This window comes from Rhipicephalus microplus, chromosome 6 (genome assembly GCF_043290135.1).
Source record: "Rhipicephalus microplus isolate Deutch F79 chromosome 6, USDA_Rmic, whole genome shotgun sequence".
Taxonomy (NCBI): Eukaryota; Metazoa; Arthropoda; class Arachnida; order Ixodida; family Ixodidae; genus Rhipicephalus; species Rhipicephalus microplus.
Window position 1 is genome coordinate 80749385 of NC_134705.1, and position 21917 is coordinate 80771301.

General features: G+C 43.8%; 2 long non-coding RNA genes across 2 annotated transcripts; both read right to left on the reverse strand.

Annotated features, from left to right (window-relative positions):
* Window positions 1–232: 232 nt before the first annotated feature.
* LOC142765335 (uncharacterized) lies at window positions 233–3994 on the reverse strand. The gene is made up of 2 exons (XR_012884191.1): window positions 3920–3994; window positions 233–3046 (listed from the first exon to the last, which is right to left on the reverse strand). It is a non-coding gene; the product is annotated as an uncharacterized LOC142765335 (long non-coding RNA).
* Window positions 3984–6898, reverse strand: LOC142765334 (uncharacterized). Its single transcript, XR_012884190.1, has 3 exons — window positions 6436–6898; window positions 4961–5160; window positions 3984–3997 (listed from the first exon to the last, which is right to left on the reverse strand). It is a non-coding gene; the product is annotated as an uncharacterized LOC142765334 (long non-coding RNA).
* Between the last annotated feature and the right edge of the window lie 15019 nt (window positions 6899–21917).

Genomic DNA, 21917 nt, shown 5'->3' on the forward strand with positions numbered 1-21917 from the left:
TCAGCGCCAAATTCAATTGGGATGCACCAGCAAGCCAAATTGAGCGAGTGGAAGGTACTCAGATGGCGAGCACGCGACCTTCTTCCTGTTGCGCAACCCGCCACATGATGAAAACGGCCATCATTGCGTTCTGATTGATAGTCTGCCCATCCACCTATTTGTGCACTACTTATTCTAAGTAAGACGTTTTTGTTTACGTATACACATAAATTAGACAAAATAAAGAGCAGAGTTTGTTTGAAAGTTTTATTGCCTAAACGTACGGTTTATGCAGTACAAATACAACTTGAATGTTTTACTTTTTTGGTCGCATACAAAAGTGGACCGCACATGCCAGCATGCTAATAACCTAGTATCAATCCAGTGCACATTGCCACACATACGTATATACAAAGACAAAAGAAAAACAGTAATAACTATACACAAGTTCACAGCACGTATCCCGATATAAAATCATCCCATGAATGGGACAAGATAATACGGCACACCGCACACTTAGGATGCAAGAGGAAATGATACAAAAACCATAAGGTACCGGAGTTAGACAATGCTACATTTTTTATTCAGCATCAGGTTTCTTTATAAAAGCTGAAGCAAAAATTTACAAAATACTGAAGCCACTATAGAGTGTTCTCATAAAATAACACGAAGGGTTTATGCTTTCTTCAGCGTAACATACCTATATTGCTTAATGAAAAACACAAAAACAAAATACAAGCAGATAAATAGTACACACACATGTCCGCTTCAGAGGCAGAAAATGGTGACCTCAGCTATAGAAGTAGCGGTGACTCAAAAATATGGAAGTAGCGCCTACTTTTGCGCATATGTGTGTCTTTTTGTCGTCCGTGTTTTCTGAGCGCTCAGTTTTTCAAGACCTCAAATATGCAAACAGAATCCTAAAAGTTACAAAAAACTTCCGCATTTTTTGTGCTGCAGTAGATTTTCTGGTGCGCTGATTAGCCAAGGAGATGTTCACGAAGCGAATATGCCACAACAGGCGAATCCTTGCAAAGAGGTGCACAAAGGCTTTCTTGCATTCTTCAGAGCAGAATTTTTGCCTTCCCATAGAACTGTGCAAAATGCCTGCCAAAACTCCACTCACATTAGGCAGGTGCGCCACAACACCGATATATTCCAAAAAGCAAGCTTCCATGACCTTAATATCCTGAAAGCAATCGTCAGAAGGCATTGTTACATTGCCAAATAAATCTGAGGAGATGTTGCTTGCCTTAAACATAGCAAAATACTGGTGTGATGCACAAAGCTGGTGGTCGCCTTTCTTCAAAAGGGTGTTGCACACACAGTGTGGAGGCCTGTGAAACAAAAATTGCCGTACGAGATATCCCCCAACATAGTAGAGAACGTTGTCCTCTACTATATCATGGCTAACGGGCTGTTCCTCATCAGGAAGCATATCGACTGTTGGTGCTGCATCACAAGTAGTAGGAAGCGAATGAGGTGGCTCTGACATTTGTGACAACACAGTGCTGCGATCCTGTTCACAGTTTCCTTCTGAAAAAAGGGCAACCAGTTTGCCAACAGAAATGTGTTTCAGACCTGTTGTGAACTGAAGCACATTTGGGTTGTCATTGCAGCCATGCTTTAGCCTAAGAAGCCCGAAAAGGTTTTCCAGGGGGTCCTGCTGTAGCCAGCGAGTCAAGAGAACACGAAAATCAAAATCTTGGAAGAGGTCGTCCCAGAGGAGAAGGATAGCCTTTAAGGTGACCTTCCATGCCTCAACTGTGTGTGGTTGCCGAGGCCCGTCAAATTTCCACCTTTCAACCCACGACAGGCACTCCCGCAAAAAGGCTAGGTGTTCGGACCCTTCCGAAATTGCATAACGTAACTTGTCACTGGCTTTTTTTTACAGAAGAGCTATTCAGACAGTCGAATAACTTATCTATCTTCTCGAGAAAATCAGCTGTTGGTTTGGCGGATGCCGGCAACACGCCAAGAGCAATGAATACATCAATGGCCACTGAGACCGATTCGCTCATCACCTGGCTGGCATATTTAAATTTCATGTTATTGAAAGGCTTCCGGTAAATGTGGTTGTCGGTTAGTTTCTTCGCCAATTTGAGTTTGAGAGGATGCGAGCTTTCGTATAGTTGCGTAATGAAAGACCAATCCACAATTTCTTGCCCGATATGGAGCTTGTGAGGTGCGCGGAGATTATTCCTTGTGCATTTAAGTAAGTGTGGTGTGTCATATAGGAAATAAATCTTGCGGCCTTCAAGCACAAAAAACGGCTCTTCAGGCGTCACACCTAGCTTACTTGCCAAAGTGATGTTGCTTCCCCCCTGGTCGCAGATGAGCGCCTTCACAAACAACCGGGCTCCCTGCAGCTGCTTGATTATTGTTATGATCAGATGATGAAGAGTATCTGCGTGTGTTTTGGTCCTTGATACTGTGTAAGCAACAGGCTGAATCCACGTTTTCGAAATGCCTGCCACAAGTATCAGGAGCGCTGAATTTGCCACGGCTGGTGTTCTTTGCCTACCGTCATCGGAGAATCCCATCACAATGTCATGCTTTGCATCATACTGCAGATGTTCCTTCTAGGACATTTATTAAAATATTAATGTGCACGCACGATCTGTTAAATGCCAATTTCGGGTAGCTTCTTCGAGGGCTTCAATAGCGGTTGGAATAACTCCGGGAGTCATCGGAATATTTCATAACCACTGCTTTAGCGACCTCACAGTTGGCATGTCAAGCAGTCTTGACAGATGTCTGTACGCTTTCGGACCATGAAAGTATAAGTTTAAAGCGAACTGGCGGTGCTCAGGCGACCACCTCCGTCCTCTACGTTTCACGCCATTAATTTTAACTTGAGTCTCAAGCAATCTAAAGAATGTCTTGCGGACATAGGGCCTGATAGCATTCAACGCCTCGGACTGGGAAAGCTTTTTAACCTTTCTCTTGCCAATTCTTGACAGTGCCTTCCAAAGCCTTGAATTTATCTTCTCCAGGTTCTTCATTTTTCTGGCTGTCCGGGGCGAGCACCTAGAAGGCTTGTGTTGTCGATCGGCTGGATTGAAACCTGAAAGATTTAGGAAAAAAGCTCATTTATACTGTGTTTTTGTGAAAGCTGACCATGATCTTTAAACCTAGTAAAAGTTCTAGCGGCTTTTAGAATTTAAGTGATTACTTCCATGAGTAATCAGTTGGTCATATTTAGTTCTCGATCCTTCACTTATTCAAACTTGGGGCATTGGGAACAGGCCTCTGATAAGCACACTGCTGGGCATTGAGCCTACTAATGGCATGTATAAGCATCGTGGGCAACATGAAGCGTCAACTAATTTTTCCTAATCATTAGCATACTCCTTGTTAACAAACATTATTGGTTATACGTTTAAAATGGTATGTTTAGGAAAAAACAACGAATTCATAGTCTTCTTGAAAAAACACTAATCCCTCTTATAATAATAATAATAATATCTGGGGTTTAACGTTCCAAAACCACGATATGATTATGAGGGACGCCGTAGTGGAGGGCTCCGGAAATTTCGACCACCTGGGGTTCTTTAACGTGCACCTAAATATAAGCACACGGGCCTCAAACATTTTAGCCTCCATCGAAAATGCAGCCGCTGCGGCCGGGATTCGATCCCGCGACCTGCGGTTCAGCAGTCGAGCGCCATAACTACTAGACCACCGCGGCGGGGCACTAATCCCTCTTAGGAGGCAACAAACAAGCAAGAAAGGGATCGGACAAGCACTCGTCTCGTCCTGCCTTTCGGTATACATCGCTCTGGTTCTCGTCCCCTAGCAATGAACTAGCTCGCCCAGCTGACACCGTAGTGCACTTTGGGATCTGTTAAATGGTACGTGACATTTAAACGATAGCTTCAGGGCATTAATTTATCTGGAATAGTTTTAAAGAGCTTAGAGAGCAATACGATTTGCGTACATGAGGGCTCAGTCTGTTGAACTTCTTCATCGGCGCTGTGAGCGGGCATTGCAGTGGTATTGGTGGGCCGAGGAGAGCCTGTGAAGAGAAATTGGCGGAGCACAGATTTTTGCGTGACATACATACAGCTGGTATAAGGCGTCACATTAAATATTTGCAATTACAATCACTCAGGGCGTTTTCTCACTATTAATTGGTCTCCTCGCGTATTATGTCTCAGTACGAGTAATAAAAAAAGTGCAAACACACAAAAAGAGAACGCTACGTGTCACTCACTAAATATATGGGTGTCCCAACTATCCTAAACCAATATTTTAAAAATCTTAATGCGACGTGCCTAGAACAGGTTAACATCGTGGTGCCCGTGATGACCTAGCGCGTAACCGAATTCTTGCCAATTACACTTATTTGGCCCATTGAAAATAAAAGTAATTTTGTAATAATAAAGCTAATAAACATAAAGTACCTTTTGGATTCTTAATTTTAAAAGCGACTTTGAACTAGGGTGTCGAAGAATATATATATATATATTTCTAAAAGGCCAGTTCTGTTGCTCCCACTGTCAGAGCTATCGCGCAATTGTTTTAACAGCGACACCAAGTTGGCCGCTACTCACTCGCCATGTGCGAAATAGCTGATAACGCGCCACATGGAGTACTCTCTCAAGTTATGAGGTCATTTTCACCTTTTCCTGTAAAACGCTACGCCACGGGTAAAATAGCAGAGACAACTGAATCAGAATCGAGGAGGTTACATGTAGAGCGTTCTGAGTGAGACGTTTGCTCTAAATTTAACGATTGTGAAGCCGGCAAATTTTTTACTTAGCTAGTTATATCTACCAGCAAAATCATGCCGGCGAATCCATGGATGCTGTGTACACCATGCGTTGGTATTGTTGGTGTAATCTGCACGAGAATCTTAAAAATACTGAGTCATGATAACTCGGACAGGTACAAATATTGAGTATTAAAGCATTTCTGTAAATATATGTAGAGGCATGAAAGTTTGTGCTGTTGTATGATCACTTTACAGTATTCCCACCTGGACTTTCGACGTGTGTCTGCCCATCGCCAAAGATGGAAACTGTTGGCACAGCACATCTTAGCAGCCTTGTCTGTCCAGGGTCTGCGTAGTCTCTGCTGGTGAAATGGGCAGAGCACAGGCGGTAGCTGCTGTAGCTCTGACGAGGTGGTAAATGAGCCAGGTCCTGCCGTGTCGCATACTGAAGCCAAGCGCGAGATCTGGAAAATCAATGTGTACGTGAGTAGTATTTGGGTTAGAATGGATTTATTTCTGTTTTCAGGCGTAGATGGATAGCTTTGAGTGAAAACTGGCATCTTTATTTGAAGTAAGCGTTATTTGATACATTTCTCATCTTCCTTTTTTAATTGAATTTTTGTAACCGAGATGACTTGTGATAGCAATCCTAGAAGCAAACTTTAAAATAAAATCTGTCTTTATTATTAAGAGACGCGGATACATGCTTCTACTTGCGCGATAGTAATGTTTGGTGGCAACGACCCCAGCTTTCCTCCTAATTCAAAATATATTTTTGCAGACAATAGCAATCATCCCAAACCAAAATCTCTAAACAACTATTCGTACATATATACCCTCGCGCACTGCGTATTCCTCGGGTATTTCTCGCGCCCTGCTGCAAATCTTTCATAAAAACCTTATTAAAACCGGTAATAAATTAGTAGAACACGTAAGTTTACATTGTCCAATTATTTATGGGCTTTTAGCTGCAATTTCATTCTTGTAAATATATCGTAATTGTACTTAAGGCTGAAACTGAAAACATGAAATTGAAGTATACATTATACATTATTACTTTATAAATTTATTGCTAAATTCCTCTGCAATATGCCGTGGATTTACGTGAGGCCAAAATGAAAACACACAATTGAAACGCAATAATGTAATAACATCCGTCTAAACTCGCAAGTGTAATAATTTATGTACTCAGTACTTAATTAACATAGTACTAACAACACATGCTATGAACGTATATGGACCCTCCCTTATAGCCAAAAGATTATGGGAATCGCCTTCCTCTAGCTATGGACATAAATAGGCTGATAATATTCAAGAATAATAATAACGCATGCAGCGAGAACAGACTGAACGCAGGCAATCAAAAGGTAATAAAAAGAGTGCGGATAAGCTTACACTGTTCTATTAGTCACTGTATATGCTGCTACAAATACATTTGTGACATGCCTTGCATTGCCTTGAGCCAAAGTGCAACATCGAAATGCAATGCACGATCGAAACTCATTAAAATGAAAACGCAAGTATAAACAATCGTGCGTAGCAAATGTATTCGCTGGAATAATTTCCAGATGCTCTGCTGTGCATGTCATGTATAATTGAAGCTGAAAAGCAGACAATCAGAATGTAATGAATAAATCATGTACGTGTAGCTCAATTAAATTACACAGCTACTGCAGCAACCGCATCCTGATATGCCGTGCAAGCGTAGAAAGACAAAACGAGCAGCATGCAGATCGTACCTTTCGTCCGCCGGGATCCGAAAAAATTTTATGCCGGTGTGTCGTGAAGAATTCTGACACCACTCAGCGCAGCACGATTTGTGATGACGGCGAGAATTCATGGATGCGTCTGTTTGGCTGAATCTTGCATGGGTTTCGCTAAAACAAACTTTACAGCGGTAAAAGCGGCCTTTGGGACACCGCAGGCTGTAGCATACATGGGCGCGCGAAAAGAAACGCCCCTTTTTCGCCGTGAGAGATAGGACGACTGCGCAGTTCCCGTTTTCCACTTCGGGTGGCGCTCTTATTTTCGCAATCTCGAACTGCAACCTTTAGGTTCACATGTGTAGTAAAAACTCCGGAGTTAATGAGTAACCTAGTAATAACTATAAAATAGAACAAAAACGTTCATTTAGGTAGTACAGCCCCCAAACGTTCGGATCGCTGCGGTCACGGGACAGAAAAACCGCGAAGTTTCACCCCCCTGCTTCAGTGGGCAATGTGGCAGCACGTTGATAGCAATGCTGAACGAGCACGTCTTCTTTCTTGTGCAGATTTTGACTGTCGCCTTTGGTGAGCATGCGCTTGCCTTGGAAAATGCTTCCATCCGGTTAGATTCGCCAGCTGCCGCAGTTCGAGAAGAAAATGACGCATTCACTGTTTCGACAATCTGCGATTTCATCGAGCCGATGCAGTATGAACGTGTGGAAGCTACTGACTACAGCGTTTCCTTCGGAGTGACGTCACGACTTGACAGCTACTTATACCAGCGGACGTCCCTCTGGCACTTCAGTGGGCAATGTGGCAGCACGTTGACAGCAATGCTGAACGAGCACGTCTTCTTTCTTGTGCAGGTTTTGACTGTCGCCTTTGGTGAGCATGCGCTTGCCTCGGAAAATGCTTCCATCCGGTTGGATTCGCCAGCTGCCGCAGTTCGAGAAGAACATGACGCATTCACTGTTTCGACAATCTGCGATTTCATTGAGCGGATGCAGTATGAACGTGTGGAAGCTACTGACTACACCGTTTCCTTCGGAGTGACGTCACGACTTGACAGCTACTTATACCAGCGGACGTCCCTCTGGCACTTCAGTGGGCAATGTGGCAGCACGTTGATAGCAATGCTGAACGAGCACGTCTTCTTTCTTGTGCAGATTTTGACTGTCGCCTTTGGTGAGCATGAGCTTGCCTTGGAAAATGCTTCCATCCGGTTAGATTCGCCAGCTGCCGCAGTTCGAGAAGAAAATGACGCATTCACTGTTTCGACAATCTGCGATTTCATTGAGCCGATGCAGTATGAACGTGTGGAAGCTACTGACTACACCGTTTCCTTCGGAGTGACGTCACGACTTGACAGCTACTTATACCAGCGGACGTCCCTCTGGCACTTCAGTGGGCAATGTGGCAGCACGTTGATAGCAATGCTGAACGAGCACGTCTTCTTTCTTGTGCAGATTTTGACTGTCGCCTTTGGTGAGCATGAGCTTGCCTTGGAAAATGCTTCCATCCGGTTAGATTCGCCAGCTGCCGCAGTTCGAGAAGAAAATGACGCATTCACTGTTTCGACAATCTGCGATTTCATTGAGCGGATGCAGTATGAACGTGTGGAAGCTACTGACTACACCGTTTCCTTCGGAGTGACGTCACGACTTGACAGCTACTTATACCAGCGGACGTCCCTCTGCCACTTCAGTGGGCAATGTGGCAGCACGTTGATAGCAATGCTGAACGAGCACGTCTTCTTTCTTGTGCAGGTTTTGACTGTCGCCTTTGGTGAGCATGCGCTTGCCTCGGAAAATGCTTCCATCCGGTTGGATTCGCCAGCTGCCGCAGTTCGAGAAGAACATGACGCATTCACTGTTTCGACAATCTGCGATTTCATTGAGCGGATGCAGTATGAACGTGTGGAAGCTACTGACTACACCGTTTCCTTCGGAGTGACGTCACGACTTGACAGCTACTTATACCAGCGGACGTCCCTCTGGCACTTCAGTGGGCAATGTGGCAGCACGTTGATAGCAATGCTGAACGAGCACGTCTTCTTTCTTGTGCAGATTTTGACTGTCGCCTTTGGTGAGCATGCGCTTGCCTTGGAAAATGCTTCCATCCGGTTAGATTCGCCAGCTGCCGCAGTTCGAGAAGAAAATGACGCATTCACTGTTTCGACAATCTGCGATTTCATCGAGCCGATGCAGTATGAACGTGTGGAAGCTACTGACTACAGCGTTTTCTTCGGAGTGACGGCACGACTTGACAGCTACTTATACCGGCCGACGTCCCTCTGGCACTTCAGTGGGCAATGTGGCAGCACGTTGACAGCAATGCTGAACGAGCACGTCTTCTTTCTTGTGCAGGTTAGTTATCTGCCCAACGCCAACTGTGTTCGTAGTAATAATGTTTGCTTAGTGTTGCTACCTTGCCCTCATGTGCTAAATGATGTTTGTTCCATTTTGTGCGTTTTTGTTGACTTGATTGTACAATGTGGGGATGTCAAGCGAAATCCGGGGCCTGATTCTGATAGCGATGAAGGGGTAAAGAGTTCAAAGCATCGCTCTCCGGTTTCAGTGATCGTGACCTGATACTCAATGTTCTAACAGGCCAGAAAGCAATTATCAAGCGCATGAATGACTTCAGTGCTGCGGGGAATACATTATCTGACACACTAACCGAATGTAAGGGTAGGCTTGATTCGTTGGAATCGGCTCTTGTCAATTTATCCTTGACGCAAGGCAAACTGGAAGCCGTTGAATCCGAAGTTAGCAATCTGCAAAAAATGGTTGTTGCTATGGTGGATAAAATTGATGATCTAGAAACTCGTGGTGGTCGTAACAACATTATTATTCAAGGTCTTGAAGAACCCGCTAGCGAAACTTCTGCATCTATACGAGAGAGCGTAACTCAAACTTTTTTGCTCGACCAGCTCGGCCTTACTATATCGGGAATAGAAAGATGTCACAGACTTTGTGGTAAACGGCCTGATAAAACGCGGCCTGTCATCGTGCAATTATTTAACTTCCGTGAAAAACTTACAATTCTAAAAAAACTGCGCTAAGCTCAAGAGATCAAACTACTATGTCACAGAAGACTTTTCTCAGAAAGTGAGAGATAATAGATCAAAATTGTGGGACTGCACCGCAGAATATAGAAAAAATAAACAGCGAGTGAGGCTTATCTTCGACAAAGTGTCCATTAATGATGTTCTTTACATGTGGGACGAAACCAGCGGTTCTATTCTTCGTGTTGCTAAACGCCATCATACATGACGAATAACCGGTTGCAATTCCTTAAAGCTGCTTATTGTGAACTCTCGAAGCATAGTGAATAAAGGTCTTGATCTTGAACGCTTGGTGGCAATTCAAGAGCCTGATGTTATCGCGCTTACTGAAACCTGGCTGCACAGTGGTGTTTATGATAACGAATTCACTCCCCCAAACTTTTCTGTTTATCGTCGTGATCGCTACTCTCGCGGTGGGGGAGTTGCCCTTCTCTTCAAGAAAAATTTTAGCGTGGTCAGAATGTCTGATGCTGTAGACGTTGAAGCACTCTTCTGTAAGCTGTTGCATGAGGGCCAAAATGTGATCGTTGGTGTTGTATGCCGACCACCAGCGAGTGATTTAGAAGTACTCGAGAGTCTTAGAAAGTACATTGATTGCAATACAACTGATAACAATAAATTTATTTTGTGTGGTGATTTTAACCTCCCCGGCATTAACTGGAACACTCTTTCGGCTGACAGAAGCGACGCAAATAATAATGAAGCATTTTTGATATTGCATTTCAATTTGGTTTAATCCAACTAGTTAAAGACTTCACGCGTGTTCACAGAACTAGCAAATCTGTGCTTGACCTTGTTTTTGTTAGTTCAAGTATTCGTGGTGATTCTAAATGTGAAATAGTTGAGGGAATTTCCGACCATAAATGTGTTTTAATAGAGTTCTCTTCATTACTGCAGAAGCCCATCGTTAACGTATCTCATTTTCCTGACTTCTCAGCTGCTGATGATACGTCGATATTAGACAGACTGGAAATAGCCTACCATGAACTTTGCAGTAGTATGATCACTGAAGTGTATGACGTCCATTCATTATGGCTGAATTTCAAAAATACAATTCCCGCCTGCATTCAGCTCTTTGTACCAGTCAAGTATCGAAAAATCAATTCTGCGAATCCTTGAATAACGCGTGATAGCATTCACATTAAAAGAAAACTAAACCGTGCCAGGAAACAAATTAAGAAGAATTAAGAAGTCAAAAACGTATCGCTGAAGTGGCAATGCTCTCTCGTGAACTTAAGAAAAAGATGAAGCAGTAACGTTTCAACTTCTATAACGTCCGTTTAGGCACGCTGGTAAAGGAGGCACCAGCTAAGTTTTGGAGGACCATCCCACCGAAGACGTCAAGTACTAATACATTTAACATGAGCAATTATTTCACATCGATGCTGCTAAGATTTCTGATGCGTTCAACACCCACTTTGAATCCGTTTTTTCCAAAGATGATGGTAGCATACCCTTATTTGACAAGTTCCAGACATTGCCTCCGATTGAAGATTTGGAAATAACAGAAAGTGGAATATTCAACCTCTTGCTTAATTTAGATGTGAAAAAGTCATATGGACCTGATAATATGCCTAATGCATTCCTTAAACGATACGCTGAGTGGTCGTCTAAATTTTTGTTAATTATTTACCGTACATCCCTTTTGACGGGTACTTTACCTGATGACTGGAGATTTTCCAAGATAAAATCACTGTTTAAAAATGGCGATAAGCAGCTTATTTCTAACTATCGACCTATAGCTTTAACATGCACGTGTTGTAAAATTCTCGAGCATCTTATTCATAAGCATATTACGCACTTCTTGGAAAATTACTCAATATTAACACCAATGCAACATGGGTTCCGTCACGGTTTTTCTACTGTAACTCAACTGGTTGAAATGACACATGACTTCGCCGCAGCTATTAATGAGAGAAAACAGATAGACGTAATTTTTTTAGATTTTGCTAAAGCATTTTACAAGATCACCCATTCTAAATTGCTCATTAAACTGAACACATTATTAAAAAACAGGAAACTGTGTAGCTGGATTAAATCGTATCTAACATCCCGGCAGCAATGCGTTGTTTTTAAAGACACTCCCTCAAACATGTTACCTGTTGGCTCAGAGGTTCTCCAAGGCTCTGTGCTCGGCCCGTTGTTGGTTTTGGTGTTCATTATAGATATTGTTGATAACTGCAGTGTTAAAATACAATTATATGCTGATGATTGTGCGTTGTATTCTCTTATTCACACAGTTGAATACCAAGTAAAGCTTAACACAGAAATTGAGAAACTCATGAGTGGTGTAATTCTTGGCAAATGTGTGTAAACTATCAAAAAAGTGTGACCATGTCGATAACAAATAAGAAGTGTGCCCTTGTTTACAATTCCACAGCTGATGGAAATATCCTAAATCGAGTAACAGAGTACAAGTATCTAGGCTTGCATATATGTAGCAACCTCCACTGGGATCGACATATCAACTACATATCTAATATTGCAATGATGAAATTAGATTTTTTGAGACGTTCTCTTCGCTATTCATCATACGACACTAAATTTCTGGCGTACAAATCTCTTATCCAACCCATTTTTGATTATGGAAACATTATCTGGGATCCTTACACCAATGTCAATATCCATAAACTACATAGAATCCAAAACAAGGCTGTCCGATTTATTTTCAAGAAATACGGCCCAACGTCAGTCTCTGAATTAGTTGCCTAAGCGGGATTCAAACAGACTTCAGAACGAAATAGAATTTCCTGTTTGTTGATCTTCTTTAAGATAGTTAATGGTCGAATAAATAGTGCCACAGGTGAATACTTAAAGTTCTCTTCCGGTTACTCTTTCAGACAACGTCACAAACACACTGTCGTTCCTTTCCAGCCCAATAATAATACATTCAAGTATTCCTTTTTTCCGCGCACTGCCAAAGAATGGAATGAGCTTGACAGCAAAATTATTGAAACAGCCAGTATCGAGGCATTGAAAAATTTATATCTGACTAGCTAAACATTTTTTAAGTTGTTTGAAGTGCTTTGTTCTGTGTTGACTGCAGTATTGTACTGATGATTTTGTTGTACTATGTACACCCACTCTGCTATGGCCCCACGTTGGGGCTAGCAGTATTGCTAAATAAATAATAAATAAAATAAAATAGGTAGCATCTTGTTTGAATCGACACATTGGTCATAAGGGAGTTCTGCGACCAGTCACTAGCTATTGATTTCAAATACTTTGCCACAATCTGCCCTTAGAAATCATTTACGATGGAGGTAGAAATTCTTTAGGCCCGTGAGCTCAAATTTGGGGGCATGTTAAAGAACCCCGGGTGGTCAAAATATCCGGAGTCCTCCACTACGGCGTCTCTCATAATCATAAGGTGGTTTTGGGACGTTAAACCACACAAATCAATCAATCAATCAATCAATCCCTTAACAATAATAAACATGTCCGATGAAAAACTACGTCATATTTCTTTACACGTATAACTTACTTTGATACTATAAATAATAACCATGCTATGTGTTTCTTGCTTAATTTTACGCATTTTTTCTCTGCGCTTCTATTTTTATTTCACAACAGGTGAGATTTCTTGTCAAGTTTATGCTGCTAGTTTTGGGGAAGGAGGGCCAGTCAAGCTGCCTCCGCCCAGCTTTTAAGCCACCATTCTTTGTATATGCATGTTTTGTACCTATCCGGCCCTAAAATTGAAGCGGCCGAATGTTTACGTCCAGGCTTGTGAAGGATAATATAGTCGAATTATTGATGTCTCAAACTGCACCTGCCGTGGCGCCTGGGAGCGTCCTTAAAGGCCACTCACCAGGTCTCATACCAAATTTTAGTTGTTCTGTAGAAGTTGTCGTGAGTCTGATGAAGAACGTTTTGCCATAATTTTTTTTTTGAATTTGGTCATTACGAGCTGAAAAAACTGTATTTTTTAAGTAGTGCGAAACGAGGACAAGAGTTGCCGAGCTCAAAGTCCTTGCCACTCCTCCGCGTAGCCTTCGCAAAATAAACCTTTTCCCTACCCTCTCCGGCATCCGACCAAGAGGTCACGGGCGCATAACGTGCCCGAACAGTCTAACCCCCGTGCATGCGCGTGGCGTTTTTTAAAGACGATAGTCTTTCTTGGGGACCTTCCACGCAAAACTTTTGGTCTGTCTGTCGGTCTGTCTGTGCGTTTTTTTGTTTGTCCACTCCTAACAGCACCGGTTTTATGAAATGGCCGACCCAATCCGCAGCGCCCACCTATGTTACTCAAGATTCAGCGTTCATACTTGTGCAATTGTCGATTAAAAAGCAAGTATTGCGCCTGTCTTGGGCACCATAACAACACGCATATTTTTTGCAAGTGCGCCTTTTACTAGAAAAGGCATACATAAGTAAATTTAAGGACCGTAGTGCTTATCACGCTGCGCTGACAATCTAACGCTTGCCCGGAAAGGCGAGTGTTTCAAACGCTTTGCTAAAACGAGACGGTGGTGGCATTTACCCGTCGCCTTACGTTCTACACCTTATCACCTCTGAGGCGGGCGCGCACACCTGTCTCAGAGCCACGCGCTTTGTTTTTGAATAAAACTGCCAGATGGTGGTCATGTCTCATGTGTGACGGGACTTGATGCGCTCGTTCGCCTCCGCTGCACGCTCGAGGCACTCTAACGCAGGGCCTCCAGAATACCATTCACAAATTTTCTTGAAGAGAACATCAAATAAATGTTTGGTTAACTGTCTCCACACGCAGGACTATCGTCTTTCGACGACAGTTGCAAAAATAAATGCAGATACGGGGCCAATTTTTTTCTGTTTTTGTTGTTGACCATGCAGCGTTATCTCCTGTCGTGGTCTAATGCCTGTTTTTGAGGGATTATTGGGAAGTGCTGGCTTAGACGCGGTAAAACAGATGAGCACAGTGAGGACACGAACCCGCAGGAGCGTTCTACGGCTGTCGTCTGCTCGATGCGCTGACCGCGGAATCGCGGGGACACGAACGCATGCAAAACACCGGCACATTAGCCCCGCATCTTTTTGCCATTCGCAGAAAAAAAAATTGAAAAAGAAAAAAGAATGCTCATATTCTCTTATGGCGTCTCATTATTTACCTAGAGATTTATTATTCTCTTCAAGCAACAAATACGTAAACTACGCATGTTGTGGTAAATATTTTTGTCATGTCCTGTATTACTGTTGGCAAGGTCAGAACATAGTCGTCTACGTAGAGGACCAACGTCACTGCCTTGCCGTGTACATAGGGTCATTCATACGCGCACATCATGCCCTCATTCTCTGGGCGCGCGCCCGCAAAAGGAGGAGGAAGCAGCGTTCATCTTGATATTTGACCCATTTCTGTGATGCGTAGCGTTGTGAATTTTGGCAGACGTGATAATAACACCTAATCTATTCATTGGGCGTGTCAGCTCAAAATTGTTAAACCTGCTTAGTGGTACTTTATTACTTCCTAGTCAACACAACGTGCCGTGGTCACTCAAAATCTTCACTTCTGGTGTATAGGGAGGGGCAAACGTTTCATATAGCGTAGATGATAGTAGGACACTATTTTTCTGTCGTCGAACAATTTGATTACGCCTTCACCAGCGATAGGTGAACGTTAGTTGTTACGTTCCTCGACCTTTCTTCTGTTGTGAAAACAAGTGGCCCAGTGCAAAGCAGCTTGCTCCTGCGTGTATTTCTGCATGCGCCTTTTCGTAGAACTATACCACAACTGGTGGCGACTGCAAGTGCCATTTCACATTTCTTAATGCTTGTTAGTGTCAAATTTTCAGTCTAAACATAAATTGGTGCTACATATTGTAGGAAATAAATCAGCGATGGGTGCAAAGTTTTTGACAAACCTCCTGTAATAGGCACAAAGTCCCAGAAACTAACGCACGGTCATCTCGGCTGGTGGTTAAAATATAGTGATGGTGGTCGCCTTTGAAAGATCAGGGGAACTCGCCAGTTGCTGATGGCGTGTCCTAGCAAGGGGAGCTTTTTGTAGCCGAACCGGCCCTGCTGCGGTTTGATTGTTAGGTTGGATGCCCCGACCACCCGAAGTGTTTTGCAAGGACCTCAGAGGAGTTGGTTAAAGATTAGAGGGAAGACTACGACGTCATCTAGGTGGGCAAGACGAGTATCTGACTGTAGTCCAACCAGCACTGCATTCATAATGTGCTGAGACGTCCCAAGCGCCAAATGAAAACCAAATGGCACAGCCATCAACTCAAACAAGCAGTGCGTGTCATAAACACCATCTTCTTGCGGTCACATACAAAGGAGCTCTGTTGCGATGCAGCCCCTGGGGCTTCAATTCACACCAAAAAATACGCTGGCGCACCTGACACTGAGTTCTACCAGCCCTTCAGCCAGACTGAACTGTACTGAGCCCTAATAAAGTTGACAAAAAATACCTACCACGGAATATACAAGATTGTCAACAAGCAAATACGCAACCTACCGCACCAGGACACCGCGGCTCTTCTACGATATTACAACGACTGCTGGGATAAAGGAGAGCTACCTTCGGTATGAAACCACTCGGAAATCATCGTGATTCCTAAGCCTAATAAACCAGTCGCCACTGAGAATCTACGGCTGATCTCTCTCACCTCGTGCGTGGGAATGCTGTTCGAACATATGGTGCACGACCGCTTAACCCAGTACCTAGAAGATAGTGGACACCTACCGGACACCATAATCTGCTTCGGTCAGCACCTTTCGACGTACGACGTGCTCCTACTACTCAAACAAGACATCCTTGATCGCCTCAACTATATAGGAAAGTACTCCATACTCGCAGTCGACGTCAAGACAGCCTTCGATAACGTCAGCCGGGATGCGATTCTCAACCACCTCAAATGCATTGGCTGTAGCATTAGAACCTACACGTACGTCAGAAACTTTCTGACGGACCATACGTCAACTGTGGGCATATGCGATATCCAATGCAAAAGCTTCCAACTACCGAAAAAAGGCACGCCGCAGGGTTCGGCCATCTTGCCGGTCGTTACTTTTCAATGTGGCCATAATCAATCTGCCAAAAAGTCTCGACAAAATACCATATTCACGGCACGCGATCTACGCTCATTACATCACGCTCTGGATCATGGCTTCGAACACTGGGAGACAAGAGCCTACAAACCGCCGTAGAAGCCTTCGAACGATATCTTCGAAACTGCGGTCTCTGCTGTGCCTTCGAGAAATCCGAGCACCTCGTCCTAAACGCGAGAACAAGAAACAGACCCCCTCAATACGATGAGCCCGACCCTAGCGTAACACTGAATGGTACATTATTTCCAAAATTCAAGACATTGCGAGTGCTGGGAGTTCACATCTACAAGGATGGATCGGGAGCTGCCGCGCTACCGAGACTCCAACGTACACTACCACAACTCACGCACCTCTTCAAGAGAATCGCGAACCAACAAAACGGACTCAAAGAGCGTGACACGCTACGTATAATGCAGGCTCTCTTAACCAGCTGCATTACGTACGGCACGCCGTACCTGAATTTCAAAACAGCTGAGGTAGAAAAACTTAATATCATGATAAGGCAGGCCACTAGAGAAGCCCTGGTACTTCCCCTAATGGCCTTTATCACACGTTTCCTAAAGATGGGCGTCCACAACAAGTACCAAGAGCACGCCGAAGCGCATAAGAACAGCCAGCTGGAGAGGCTCAAGCTGACGCCCACGGGGAGGTCGGTGCTCTGGTACCTCAACTACAGTGACGTGTTCATCGCCGATGCAGACCAGAAAAGGCGAATACTGTTGTGCGTTAAAGCGTCACGGTCCATCGAACTTATTCCAAGCAACGTGAATCCTACTTTCCACAAAGGTAGACGCAAGGCTAGAACTGACGCTATTCAACAAAAGTTCAAGCAAGACCCGGACGCCCGCTACACTGACGCGGCCAAGTATCCGCATAGAAACACGTACGCTGTCAGCGTCGTAGATTCTCAAGGTCAAGAATTAGCATCGGCCACGGTCAACGCACTCAATTCAGACGCATCAGAAGAGTCAGCAATTGCTCTCGCAACTAATACATGTACACACGCCGCCGTGATCTTCACCGATAAGCAAGCCGCCTGCAGGAATTTTGCTAAGGCCCGTATCTCAGCCAATGCCATCAATATTTTAAATGGCGAAGCACTCCACTCCCGTACACTTGCATATTATGGGTGCCAGGACACGAGGGTCTTCAGGGAAACGAAGCGGCCCACGCCGCTGCCTGTGAGCACGTCAGCCGGGCTGTCTTCCGCCCACGGGACATCCGACCGGTCACTGAATGCACGAAGATTGCTCAAAACACCTATTTGCTGTTACTCCAGTATTACAGGCTGGAGCGAGGAGTATACCCTCCATCACACCCAAGAATGACAAAAGGGAAAAGCGTGATACTGAGACGCCTGCAAAGCAACATATACCCACATAGGGCGCCAATGCACTGTCTGTACTCAACGAGATATAGCTCTATGTGCCCGCTCGATAGTGTACCAGACGCCCTAGCACACTTGCCACTTGCATGCCAGTGTATTGTCAGACGTATTCTGCAACAACACACAACTGATAAAGAAGCAGGACGGACGAACGAAGACCTAACCTAAACGCGGGAAGCGAAGCTCGCCCTCAAGTACCTGAAAAACCAGCAACAATTAACTCGTCGCCAGAGCCACGAGGGCAGTAGAAGCCAGAGAGATCCTGGACTAAGTAGCCCTCCCACTTCAGGATGGCACCGGGCATTGCTCAGCGCACTGTTTCGAAAATAAACGTTTACTTCTCTCTCCCCCTTGTGGTCTCTCTCACCGACTTTAATTGTCAAATATAGCCCGTCTTCTTAAGGGTCATCGAAGAACATTAATTTGCGTCACAATGTGCACCCAAGGTAGCGTCTATCCGTTGGTGTTGACGTACGTCCATAAGTGTTCCTTAATGTTCATATTCAGGTGACAATCATCGGCACAGAAACGCAGTTCCATCCTTCTTTACCGCAAACACTCATGATGCTAACCATGGATGACATCAACCAACCTCGATGGCTGGTTGATGTCATCCTGCACCATTTCGTCAACTGGCCTATTTATGGCTTCTCATACTCGCGTGGAAGCCCGATAGCGACTCAGTATGAGTGGTCGAGCATGTCATTCATTCTACATCCCGATGTCCTCACTTTGGTGCTTTACATGGGTCTCCAGAAGAATTTTCAGTGACGCTCGCGAATGTTTTGAAGAATTCGGTGGGGGAAATGTTCCATTTTCTAAGCGTGAGCTCTCGATTACAGAACCAGGTACTGACGCCATCGTGAAGCCCCAGTTGAACGCGGAGAGCATGTTTTAAGCCTCCAGCCAGCGTTCTGGGTCCTGGCATGATGATCTGCAGAAAGTCGGCAGTTCCCAGAATGAGTCATGACGATGGTTGTTCTTGACAAAGTGGCCTTCCTCGTAGGTATTTTCGTTGTCGTTGTGGCCCTTGTATTGTTACGTAGGGTGTATGTATTAAATGCGAAGCATTTCTTAGCGAACTTCGGTGACATTGAGCGTATCTATCTATCTATCTATCTATCTATCTATCTATCTATCTATCTATCTATCTATCTATCTATCTATCTATCTATCTATCTATCTATCTATCTATCTATCTATCTATCTATCTATCTATCTATCTATCTAGCCGCTTATATTTGGGTGCTTCAAGGTCACCCCCTTCACTTGGCGTGAACCAACATTTGCATGGGAGGGTAAGATGGCTTGACGAATATGAAACGCTGGGCAAGACATGAATATTGTTACAATTTCTTCGCATACGTCGCCAATCACTTCCCGCTGGACAGTGGCACATATTCACGGGCGGGTATGTGCCGCTTGTAAGCGAGTATGTGCCGCAAGCGATTGACACTGAGTATCTACCGAGGAAGGACGAGAACACACTTGGGCAATTTTAACGCACGTGCGTTAAGGAATACCCGACATCGGTAGCGTCGAACCAACGAAGGCATAGAATAAATGTCAATGTTAATAAAAAACTGACATAGGCAGCGTTGATCCCCGACAAATGCAAATAATAAATTTCAGGGTTCAAGCAGGAAATGAATCTTAGCATTCTGCGTGGCAGTTAAGCATTCAACCGCACAGTTATGACAGGTCTTAGAAATACTGTTCAAATAGACGTTAATCTTATTAAAACGTCAAGAGCGGTTGCAGTGCAGCATACCCAATTTTCTATACATTACATATGCACTCATTTGATACGGCCATCATGTCAGGTTAACATAAATTGGGGTTAGTTGCCATGCGCTGAAGTTGATTTATGTAGCAGTGTCCAGGGCCAGCATCTTCGTGAGCATCAGCGCTCCTTATATAAGCTTCCGGTGTTGCTAATACGCATGTTTCAGTTGGCATCGTTGCGCAAATGCGAACAACTGGTTATATAAATATCTGCCACTCTTGGAATTATGTCATTGCGTGCCACATTTGTAGATATATTTAGCGTCATTTGATGACGTGTCACTCCATAATAATAAAACACGGTCACATTTCCTCCGCATGCTTCGCATAATGTCAATACCCAGGTACGTGGGATCTGCCGCATTTTTTTTCGTTGAATGCCTTGCTGTGTGATGCCAATGTGTTGATAAGAGCTTTCGTTGATACTCTTTTGCCAGCGTGGGCTTGGCGTATTGGGAAAGGGGGAACTTGGTGCATAAACGAGGAAGCAGCTCCACTTGATTTCGTGTGGTTGTGACATTTAAGAGGGCAGCTGTCAGTGTGTTCAAGAGAAAACTCATCATTCGGTCTAATTTATGCACGAAAAGTGAAATGTTCAAAGTACAAGTCATTCAAGGTGTAGACTGATGGCTGCAGGACAGCGCTGGCCATCGAGTGATCTCCGCTGCCGTGCCCTATATTCAAGCCTCAACACGAGTGCTGTCGAAAACGCTCAAATAAACTTTACCATTAGCGTCTGGTGTTTAACCCTAATAAAATATTTATTATTAACAGAACATGACGGCGCGGTTTGCATCGAGAGCAGCTAACAGTAACTTCAGGTGAAAGCCGAAGATATGGAAATCAATACGTGTGAGCATTGTTTACCATGGTTCTTTCTGCATCGATTTTTAGCCTCGATTTTTATAACTCGCAGTTTTTACAAAATGTTTTTTAGCGGTGAAGCACCTAAAGAATCAGGGCTGTGCGTTTACCGTGTCTGCAGAATGCCGATATCGATGCATGTTAACGACTGTACACCATTACGATGACGATGACGCTGATGACGATAAAGAATAAGCGTGTTAGAGAGCACACGTTCTCTTTCCATAATTGATGAAAACCGACGCTCAGGCTTGCGTCAATGAGCACATGAAAGAACTTTACCACTATGAAATAATTGTCAGTAATCTCCCCATAATTGAACGAAAATTACTGTCAGTGCATATATCACATTCCAGCCAGCTGAATAGCTAGATTTATTACCGAAATTTAGCGCAGTGCGTACGCATTAAACTCGAAGAAAGGAGAGCTCTATTTTGTGAGTGAGAGAGAGAGAATTGAAAGAGAAAGCCAGGCATTCTAATCAAGCTGTAGGTTTCATTGGTGACCATTCACGTGCGGTGCGGAAAGGAAGCACAGTAAATGAGATAGAGAAGAAAAAGGTACAGAAGGAAGGCAAAAGAAAGGAAATGAAATGAACAGATATTCACAACACACGGGAGTATTCCTTGTCGGAGGCTTTTTTACCCTAAGCATACATGGAATTGCATTTTGACATTTTTTCGGACATATTATAAATCCTCTCCTTTATTGTTTAAAGTCCGTTTTTAATCAGTGTTACCCTTCCTCTCATGCTTATGGCCTGAAAATTCAGGCCAGCAGTGATAAATAAATAAATAAAATAGATAAATGAATAAATAAATGACAGTAAGTGGGCAGTTTTCAGCTCTAAAAGCAGTTCGATATTGATTATGCAGGCAAACAATTTAGACGGTTCACTTGTCAACAGTGTTAGTTGGCCACTTTGCTGTAGTGTAGGAACATAGTTCGGTGTCAAACTAATACTTCATATTTGGTTTTAAATAGGAGTGAAAAAAGTAACTCCTTATTGTCAAAGGGGGAAAATTATAACATGTATAAGTGGTATTTTTGACAACATTCAGTGATAGTTATTAAATTGAAAGATATTGGTTGAGGTTGACCAATTACAAGCAGATGTAGACTCCACAGTGTATTATACTGCACTGCCTGGGACCCGGCCGCAAAGTTAAATATTGGTGCAATATAGCGCATGCAGAAACGGGCCGCCTGGTTTGTGACGGGTGATTACGACTTCAGCAGAAGGTCTAGCGAAATTGTTAGTTCACTTGGTTGGCCGTTACTATCCTCTAGGCTTAAATATATCAGGCTATGCCTTTTCTACAACCTAATAAACGACAAAATTGGGATCGATAGAGGCAAATACATCAGACCACCAAC